Source organism: Cavia porcellus, unplaced genomic scaffold (genome assembly GCF_034190915.1).
Source record: "Cavia porcellus strain 051 isolate PalLab524CR breed Dunkin Hartley unplaced genomic scaffold, mCavPor4.1 scaffold_21, whole genome shotgun sequence".
NCBI classification, from domain to species: Eukaryota; Metazoa; Chordata; class Mammalia; order Rodentia; family Caviidae; genus Cavia; species Cavia porcellus.
Genome location: NW_026947504.1, coordinates 27442924 through 27453467, shown reverse-complemented (window position 1 = coordinate 27453467; position 10544 = coordinate 27442924). Strand labels below are relative to the sequence as shown.

Sequence of the window (10544 nt, the reverse complement as noted above, 5' to 3'; positions counted from 1 at the left end):
TTTGTAAAAATTGAATGTTTTTATGGATCTGCCAGATTTTCAAATAATAAACAACAAAGAGTATTATTTAAGTTATTCTCTATATATCATTCTGTTAATTTATGTCTAGAAAGAAATAGAAAAGGGAGGTGTGCATGCCAGATATCCAGGGCTCCAGGAAATTGAGGCAGGAGCATTTTCTGTGGCAATACAGCCTTGGTAACAGAGTGACTTAAGGAGATCATTTTGCAAAATGGGAATGTGTCTCAGTGCAAAGTTTCTTAGTTTAAACCCACGTATTGAAAAAGGAAGACAAAATAAAAATTGACAATTTATTAAGTTTTCATGAATGGGTTTGTAGGAAAACAAAGAAACAATAAAGCTAGACAAGTGACATTTTTATTTTTCCTAATATGGAACAGTACGGGAAGTTTTTAGATCATCAATATGCCAACACTCAGAGAAACCACTGCTTGCAAAATTTGTGACTTTCTGGCTTATAACAATGCTTTAAGAAAGGTCCTGGATCTCACCGGCCTAAGTCTCACTGTCATCACAGCTGCTGTCCTTGGACTCTTTATGAAGCACTAAGACACCACATTGTCAAGGCCAACAACTGAACTGTCAGCTACACCCTGCCCATCTCCTTCACCTTCTGTTTTCTCTGCTCCTCAACTCTTCATTGGCTATACCAACACAGTAAAGTGCAACTTGAAACAGACCACATTTGCAGTTGTCTTCACTGTGGCTGTTTCCTCTGTCTTGGTCAAAAGCATTACTGTGGTGCTGGCCTTTAGGGTCACTGCTCCAGGCAGAAGGATGAGGTAGTTCTGGTATCAGGGGCACTAAACTGCATCATCCCTATCTGCACCCTGGTCCAACTCACTCTATGTGGAGTGTAGATGGGGACAAACCACCTTACACTGACAAAGACGCACACTCTGAACGTGGCCACATCATCATCATATGCAACAAGAACTCCCTCATGGCCATCCACTGTGTCCTGGGATACCTGGGCTCCCTGGCCCTGCTCAGCTTCATGGTGGTTTTCCTGGCCAGAAACCTGACTGATGCCCTCAGTGAAGCCAAGTTCCTGATGTTCAGCATGCTGGTGTTCTGCAGTGTTTGGATCACCTTCCTGCCTGAGTACCTTAGCTGCAAGAGGAAGGTGATGGTGGCCATAGAAGTCTTCTCCATCTTGGCCTCCAGTGCAGGGCTGCTGAGCTGCATCATTGCCCCCAAGTGTTACATTGTTTTGTTAAATCCAGAGAAAAATTGTCTGCCTGAGTTCAAATGTAAAACAAATTTTAGCAGAAAAAGTCTTTCTTAAATTAAAAATATGCTCTTTTACTAAAACATATATAATGTCTCAGGCAATTCTGCTGAATTTTCTTGTCTAGTATTTGATATAGTTTGTGATTTATTATAATCCATAAGGCAGTATTACTTCTTTCTTTAATAGTCTTGTACCTGTCAGGAACCGTTACATTTTTCAACAGACTTTTTCTATAGTTTTGGTCCATTGATTCTACAACCAATCTTATTATTTGTGTTCAATTTTGATTAGAGTCCTTTTTTGTTTTCCAAAAGAGAATTTTTCAACACTGTTAGCAGTTTTAGTAGTTTTCTTTATAGACCCATATTCTTGAGTCCCCTAAAGCATTTAATGATTTCTCTCATGTTAGTCTTTTAGCATAACTGAAACTGTTATCTGTTATAAGAAATACTCTTTAATTAATGATGGCAAGGTGTTAAATTTGGATGTTAACTCAAGGTTGAGATTATTAGTGTGTAGTAGTTATTCCTCTTGCATACTTGTATAATTTTCCATGTACGATTGTTCAATAATTTTTTGTTAATGTAAATCACATATCTATATATCTAGTTTTTGTTTTATACAAATTTTATATATACAAATCAGTGGAGAAAGGCACCATGCTGTTGGGCTGCACTTATGTTGCGATAGAAAATGAGACTTGATAGCCAAGGAGGACACTACAGCAAACTATTACAGTCCATTAGGCTGCAAGGAGGAGCAGGATAAGGAAAGGAAAAGGCTAGTCCACTGCTGGCTGAATGTCCCAGGCCTTCCAACTGGAGAAGTGAGTCAGGTTTCCCTGCTATCACCAATTCATGGAAGCTGTGTACCACTTCCAGTAACTGAAATAATATTCCCATTCAGGCTGACACAGTCCTGTAGTGAAACACAAACTCTGTTTTACCATGGTGGCTGAAATCCACCTTTGCCCAGTTACCATCGATTGAGACTGGTACATTCTTAGGACAATCTATTTTGGTTTCCTAAGATGTTTTTCTGTAAAAACAAGAATACATATATACCCCCACTGGAAGAGAAATATAGTTAACTATACCAGATATGATAATAAAATTTCTTTTTAAGGAAGGCAACGTCTGTGAAAGACATGATAAACACCAAGCATCAGGGACATTTCAGGAAAAGAAAGAGGCTAAGTCAGGTGGCCACCCAGGATTTTCCCTAGTTACCACCATGCAGGCAGGGTACCAGACCTGGGACCAGAGAAAAACAGTGAAGAATTTGAGGCAAAAAACTTAAACTGCAGGTACACAAGGACAGTAGTTTTAGCAGTGACAACAACCATTCAAGTAGCCACTCCCAGAAAACTGGGCAAACACATAAAGCACTCAGTATAGCCAAATCAATCTTCACTTTTGTTTGTAACTTGATGAAGTCAAATGACTGCTTAATCATACTCCCATGTTCAGTGAACTGGGCAGATCTATCAAACACCCTTGCACTGCTCAGAGGGTTCCAGGAGCACAGCTCTGATCAGAGATCCTGACCACAGCTTCTTAGGGTCAGCACAACTCTGAGATTCTGTGCACTAAAAAATCAAGGCTGCACAACACTGCGCAAGCGCAGAGGCACAGAGCAAAGAAAAGCATGCCTTCTTCTTCCCAGTAGCTACATTCCAAGTGCTCAGGCCCAGTGGTGAGACGCTTCGCCACAGGGTTGTGCTGCGGAGAACAGGCTGAGGAGACACAGGATTTCTATTCAGGCTGAAGTCCCAGGAGCTCTCTGGGACCAAGAAACTGCGAAGTGGTGCTGCCCTGAGGGAGGAAGGGGAGCAAAGTGCTGAGTGGTGTGGGAGCTGAGAAGGCATAGAATGGGGTCAAGGAAGGCCAGGCCCTGGATAGGTAGGTGGTGGCTAGGGGCTGAAGAAAGGGCTGAGGCTGGTGCAGCCAAAGGGCTGGAGTGTTGGATGTGGCCCGGGGGCCTCGTGATGGACAGGCGATAGAACAACGGGGAACGCGTGGGCCCAGGAGGGTGGGGTATCTGAGAACTGGCAGGCTGTTTGGCATCTTGAGGACAGGAGGACAGTTCCTGGGCCTCTGCCCTTAAATTGGGGAATGTGTGCCCAGCGATTTCCTAAGGTGTTTAATGATCGCACTCTGGAGCATGTGCGTCACAGTTGTGACACGGAGTTCCACGGAAAACGTGGGTGGGAGATCTTGTTAGTGCCCATGGATCCCCTGAAGCGGTCTGAGGAGATGGCAGGCAATGTCCTCAGCAGTACTGAGTGAATCTGTTGCTGAAGGATTTGATCTCCCCTGCAGTTAAACTGTGGTTGACTTGTGCTGCTTCTGGAATAATGAAATCCCTAGTTAGGCTCACGGGGAAGGGAAATGATTATTTATGTTCTGCACTGTTTTATGCTGTTATTCTAACGTTGGATAACTTAGTCCTTTTTTTTTTTTTTGCCTTCCTTACTGTGCAGAAAGGAAGAATCAGGAAATATGATGCTCAAGAGCGTGGGGAGTGGCAGAGACCTTTCAGTTCCTGGATTCAGCCATGTGCTGTGTGAACTTGATTAAGTCACTTTTCCGAGTCTCTTCTTCTTTACCTATGAAAAAGCTGATGGAAATACAAAGCACACGAGGTTGTTGCCATGAAGCACTGGTACTTGGGTTGGATATTCAAGTCAGGACATCACTCTACCCACACCTGTGAAGAGCAGAAGCCTCTGACTATGCCCCCTTATGTCTAGGCTACTTACATGGCTATCAGAAATCTATTTAATGCCCTTGTGAAGCTGAATCCCCTATCCAGAGATCTGGAAGCTGAGAAGAGCAAGACAGGAGAAGATTCTTCCTTTTATGTAGTTTTTGTTCTCCCCGTGGGGAAAATCTGTAAATAAAATAGGTTCAGTTAATGCTAAGAGCTACAAAGAAATTAAGTACCAGGTGATGTGATGAAAGTCTAGTTCAAAGCATCATGTGTTCATGTGCCCATGCATGTGGTATGCATGTGCTGCAATGTGTTGGACTCCATCAAGTGGCCAAATTGGGGATGGGGAGTGAGCCGAGGCCTGAATATTGGCACATCATTTCCAGTCAGGGAAACCAGAGATTAGGAGGCACAGGATGACCAGGTCAGGCTCAGTGGCTAGCCAACGGTATGTAGACTGAACAGCAGGCTGCTTTTAGCAAGAGGGAGTAGGCAGTGCTGATCAGTCTTTCCAGGGATTGGGAACTAAGAAAGAAGAAGAGAACTTTTACCTGCCAAAGGTGAGTGAAGAGGCTGTGTGCAGACTAAAAGATCTGGATGATCAGAAAATAATAGTAGGCTAAGGAAGTCAGATTGGGGCTCCATCTGACATCTGACTGGATATCAGAATAATGATCCATGGTATTTTGTTACTGGTGAGGCTTCTGGAGCTGCTGGAAGACTGAACAGGCTTATATGTCTCAACCTGCAAGAAGTGCATCCTGCCAAGAACATCCTCCTTTTCTCCAAGTCTCAGTTAATTTTTCATGGTGTATCAGGTCAGTAAATATCTCTTGTTCTTCAGGAAGATCTCTTGCCACCATGAAAACTTGATTCCAGCAGAGGAATATGTACCTTTTTTGAAGCACTGCTTTTCCTCTTCCTAGTTGTGACTTTGAGGAATTTTTTTCTGTCTCCCCTTCCTCCCCAGTACTTTAGCATAAACCCAAGCATTTCTGTAGGCAAATGCTGTACGGCTGAGCCACTACGCCAGCCAGGAACTATTCTGTTTTTTTAAATTAATTAATTGTTTGTCACATGTTAGATATGTATAGTGATACTATTCGTCAAGTGCAATTTTTGCCTTTATATGATGTAGTTTTATTTTTCGCCCTTCCCTCCCTTCCCTTCAGCTGCTCTTCTCCTTATTTATGGAATCCTGGTTTCCATTTCTAATTGTATTCTCCCTTTTTCTTTTCTTTCCCACCACTCCAGCTCTTCTCATTTAATCATTTTGTTCCTACTTGGCAATATCTCCTACTTCAGTCCTTATTTACACTTTCACTTTCTCATGCCAGATAAAACATGCACTATTTGAATACTAGTATTGCTGGGTTTCACAGATCAGCACTGGGTACTGTAGTGTCTTTTTTCTTCAAAGTATTTGTTCATTTCATCATGTGTCATAAGATCAGTTCTCATAAACTGTTTATTGGTTCTACACATGCATGAGTCTTAATATGTATTTCTATCCTTTCTATATTAGAGGGAGGAACAACAGAAAGCAAGACAAAACAAAACATATTCCTATAAACACATGAAATGAAAAACACATATAATAGACTGCTATACAATGACAAATTCCTAGAAAAACATAAAATGAAAAACACATAAGACCACAATATTAGGTGATCTACAGTAGTTACTATTCTTTCTTTTGTTATTTTCAAGAGAATTGTCTACATCATCAGACATGATATAATTGAAAATAGCATTACATAGGTATTTTAATAAAAACACAACTTTGCAAACATTGTAGGACTTCAAAAGCAGTTAGTAATCAAATGGAGTGGATATGTTTTACATCTTGTCATCTCTTAGACTTGATACTATCAAGCATACCAAATTCAAATAAAAGCAGCCAAGGCAAAACAGTGGTTTAACAAACCAGCTTCAAATAATATCAGTCATAGTAAGACAATGTAAGTAATGCAGGGTTTCAGTTTAAGTTAATAGGAAATTAAGGATAGTTACCATGGTATAAACTGCTATTTTTTGGATAGCTGTCTGTGCCCTCAAATCTAATATGGGTAGACAGACTGGAACAAAATAAAATCAAACTAAACAGAGCGATAAGACTACTGTGACTTTCAAATCCTGATACGCAATGTCCTCTGATTCCTTTTTTAGTTAATTTCTCACCTTTCCCCTTCTCAGGATGCTTTGCATATTTTGGGTCCCACTAGCTCCTTTAGTTTTTAGATTAGGGGATCAACCCGTTATCTATCTGAGTGTTGCTGACCTTTTTACCCCTGAGCTTGATCTTGAGCTGTACTCGTTTACTTACTAAAGCCACAAGGTTTTCCTTCCTTCCAGCTGTGTAGTTCTACACTGCCCAAAAGTGTCATAACTTTCCAGTCTATCTGCAGCTGCAGGATGAGCTGTCCCTATTTCTCTCTGGTTTCCTTTCATGTATAGCATCATTTTCTCATCTTTGACTTTCAGTTTATTAACTCTTTTTCAGGTTGAGTATATTACCTATTCAGAGCATCTCGATGCATCCTACCTCCTAATCTACTTTGCCTGTGTTTCTTTTTGTTAGTGAATCAAGGCTTTCTATATTAAAGATTATAGCCTACCTTCTCTGCCTCATGTCTGTTATTCTATTTTTCTGCTATAATTTGTCCAATTTACTCCTTCATTCCACTGTCTGCCCCATTGCCTGAGGCCTCTGCCACTGTTGCTGGAATCCTGTTATTTTCTCTCTCTCTCTCTCTCTAGAATATCCTTCAGTATTTTGTGTAGGGTTGGATTGGTAGGCCATGAACTCCCACAGTCCCTCCTTGTCTTGGAAACACCTTATTTCTCCATTAATTCTGAGAGAGAGAGTTTTAGGGGTACATCAATCTGGATTGGAGGTTATTTTTTTTTCAGGGTTTCGACTATTTCCCCCCAGGCTCTTCTTGATTTGAGTGTGTTGATAAGTCTGTCATTATTTTGATGGTTTTTCCTTTGTAGGTGATCTGCTTCTTTTCTCTGGCTGCTTTTAATATTCTGTTCTTGTGGTGGATTTCTGGGATCTTGATTAATATATGTCTGGGTGTAGATCTGTTTTGGTTGTAGGTGGCTAGTGTTCTATATGCTTCATTTATCTGGATATCATTTCTTTTTCATATGCTTGGGAAGATTTCCTTAATTATTTCTGTGAATAGTCTTTGTAATTCATTTGGGGTTACTTCTGCTTCTTCACTCATGTTTTTTATTCTTAAGTTATAGATCTTCTTGTTGTCTTCTAGCCTTTGAATTGTTTCTTCTTGGTTCCTTATTTTTAAGAGATTGTTTCTTTCACGATCACACATTGTAACTCTCTCTTTAAGTTTCAAAAGGCTAACTTTAGGTTCTGTCAAGGATTTTGCCTGCTTTCAATGGATTTTTTAGTTTCCTGGTAATCTCTTTGGATCTATTTCATGTATTCTAGATTTTGTTTATATTCTTCATCAAAGATTCTCTTCCTTTTCTGGGTTCCTCCATTCTTCCATCTGTGTTTTCTTGGGCATGGCTTAGCATTTCTTTAGTTAATCTTTTTATATCTTGCCTCACTTGGATTAGAATTTAACTTTTATATTCATCTATGAGGTCATGAAGGTATTTCTTTACGTCCACTGATGTTGTGGCTAATATTGCATGATTGCTGCACAGATTCTCTTCTGTATTTGCCTCTCCAGAGCTTATTTTCCCAGGGTCAGTTTCTGGGGGGTTTTTTTTTAATTTCTATCTCTTGTCATGTTTCTGGTTTCTTTCAGGCAGTTGTGTTGTGGAGGTCCCTGGCCCTCTCTGTATTGCTTATGGTTTTTCTGAAGCGTGCTTCCTGGAGTTTTGCTGCTCTCTCCCATTTTCTGTTATCTGCGGTGCATTCAGGGATGATTCAGGCTAGCCTCTAGCGTCTGAGCCAGTCAACCCACAAGTGCCTTCAGCAACTTAGGCTGTGCTTTGTGGACATCACAGGGTCAGGACAGTTTTGTCCTTGACTATTGGGTCCTAACAGGAGTGTGGCTCAGCCCAAGCAGTCCCACCAATCCTCTCTGGGTCAGGGGTGGCTGACTGATGCCTCAGCAGCACCAGGCTCTGCCCCACTCCAAGATGTCCTCCAGCCAGCAAGACCAGCCATAGGACCCAATCTCCAGCACTCACCTGGAATCAATGTAGTGCTCCACCTTGGCTCCACTCCATGCTGCACCTCATCCTCCCACCAAGGGCCTGGGACTCAATAATTCCCGTTATCAGTGGCCATGGCTTCAACACAACCTTGAGTCACCCAACTCCACGGCACTCACAGTACAGTGTGGACTGGTCTCAGTGAACATATTGGGCTCCAGCCCTCCACTTGCGTTTTTCCTTCCTCTTCCTATTTTTGTTTTCACTTCAGTTTCCTCCTGGGTTCATGAAAGTCCCTCTCTGCTCCTCCAGCCCTCTCAGTGTTGTCAAATTCTAGCTTTTGAGCTATTTTTCCTGAGAAGTTCTCCACCTAGCAACCTAGCAAGCCGCCATCTTCTCTAATCTCGATTTATCTATTTGTAAACTGCTTGCATAAACATGAATGTGCATATGTCACTGTGATATGATACTTTTGTTTTCTCAAGATACCAAGAAGTGTGGACGTTTACTTTTTTGTGGAATTTCCACATTGATTTCCCCAGTGGTTGCACCAGTCTTCACTCCCACCAACAGGGAATAAGGACTGAATTTTCTCCAGAGCCCCTGCAGCATTTGTACTTGATTGATTTCTTCCTGGAGTGAGACAGAATCTCAGTGTTGTTTTAATTTCTATCTTGAATGACCAGTGATGTTAAATAGATTTTTAATTTATTGATTTGCTGTTTATGTTTCTTTGTAAGATAAGTATTCATTTCAGATGTACATTTTTAGCTTTGATCTTTAAATTTGGAGGGTCTGATTTTATTGAGTTCTTTGTGTATTCTAAATACTGTTTTTTTATGTGAAGAACAGATGGCAAAAATATTTTCCTACTTTGTGGTTGTCTATTCACTTTTTTGATGATTTCTTTTGCTGTGCAAACGCTTTTTAGTATGATGGCATTCCAGTTGTTATTTTTGGGGAGATATTTCCTGTGTGGTTTAGTTTCTTTTCATAAAGCCTTTGTCTACACCTATATCTTCAAGAGTTTGACATTTTCTCTCTTACAGGAGGTTTAGTGTTTCCCTTTATTATATATTTGATTCATTCAATTTCAGTTTAATGAATGGTGAGATATGTGAGTCTAGTTTTAGTCTTTGGTATGTGGGAAGCTAACTTTTCCTCAACTATTTATTTAGGAAGTTTTCTTTCAATGATGATGTTTGAACCTTTTGTAAAAGACAAGGTGGCTGAGTATGTTAAGAGTTGTTTTTGCATCCTTTAGTCTGTTCCACTGACCTAGGGTCTTTTTATTGTTGTTGTTCTTTTGTTTCATTTATTTCAAAGTGCCATGCTGTTTTTGTCACAATAGCTCTGCAGTATAATTTCAAGTAAGGGATTGTGATGCCCCTGTCTTGCTTTTGTTGCTTAGTATTGCTTTTGCTATTCCAGGTCTCTTCTGCTTCCAAATGAATTTTAGAAAAGTTTTCTCTACTTATGTGAGGTATGCTGTTGGTATTTTCATCAGGATTGTGTGGAACCTGTATAACAATTTTGGGAGTATGTAACATTTTCACTGTATTGGTTATTCCTACCCCAGAACAAGGAATAGAGTTCCATTTTCTGATATCCTCTCTGATTTTCTATTTCCACGTTCTATAGTTTTTAATGCAAATTCTTTTATTGCTTCATTGGGTTACTTCCTAAGTATTCTTTTTTGGGGGATTTTACTGAGAAAGTTGTTGTTTCTCTAATTCTCTGAGTTTGTTATTTGTGTACAGGGATGCTATGAATTTAATATCCAGGTATGCTGCTCAGTTTAGTTATTAAATCTAGGTGTGCTTTCATGGACATTTTAGTGTCACATACATAGAGTATTGTGCCATGAACAAATTATTTCTTCCTCCTGTCCTTATTCCTTTTATATTTTGATCTTAGCTAATTGCTCTGGATAGTGTCATCAGAACTATATTGAATGGTAGTGATGATAGTGAACATCCTTGTCTCCTTCCTGATTCTAGAATGAAAGCTTTCACCTTTTGTCCATTTAGCATGATGTTGGCTGTTGGTTTGTCATAGATAGCTCTTATCAGATTTAGACAAAGACCACCTATTCCAATTTTCTTTTGGGTTTTTATCATATATGGGTATTGCACTTTGAATCCTGTTGTCTGATAATATACATGAAATAAGTTCAATTCCTTTGCCTTTACTTTAGCATGTTGTATGTGTTAGTATGTGATTTATTTTTGGATAACTGTGTGCACATCTGAGAAGAATATGTACTCTGATGTTGTGGGGAGGATACACTGTAGCTATCTAATAAGGACATTTGGTTCAGTTCTGATACTTCTTTGTTGATTTCTTGTTTAGCAGTTAATGTGTCTACTTTTGTCAGTGAGACATTGAGGTCTCCTGTTAAAATGAGAATTTTCATGTCTCTCAGTATTTTTTACTATAGTTG

General features: G+C 40.0%; 1 pseudogene; it reads left to right on the top strand.

Moving 5' to 3' along the window:
* Nucleotides 1-426: 426 nt before the first annotated feature.
* On the top strand, nt 427-1309 carry LOC106025110 (vomeronasal type-2 receptor 116-like; annotated as a pseudogene).
* The last annotated feature ends 9235 nt before the right edge of the window (nt 1310-10544 follow it).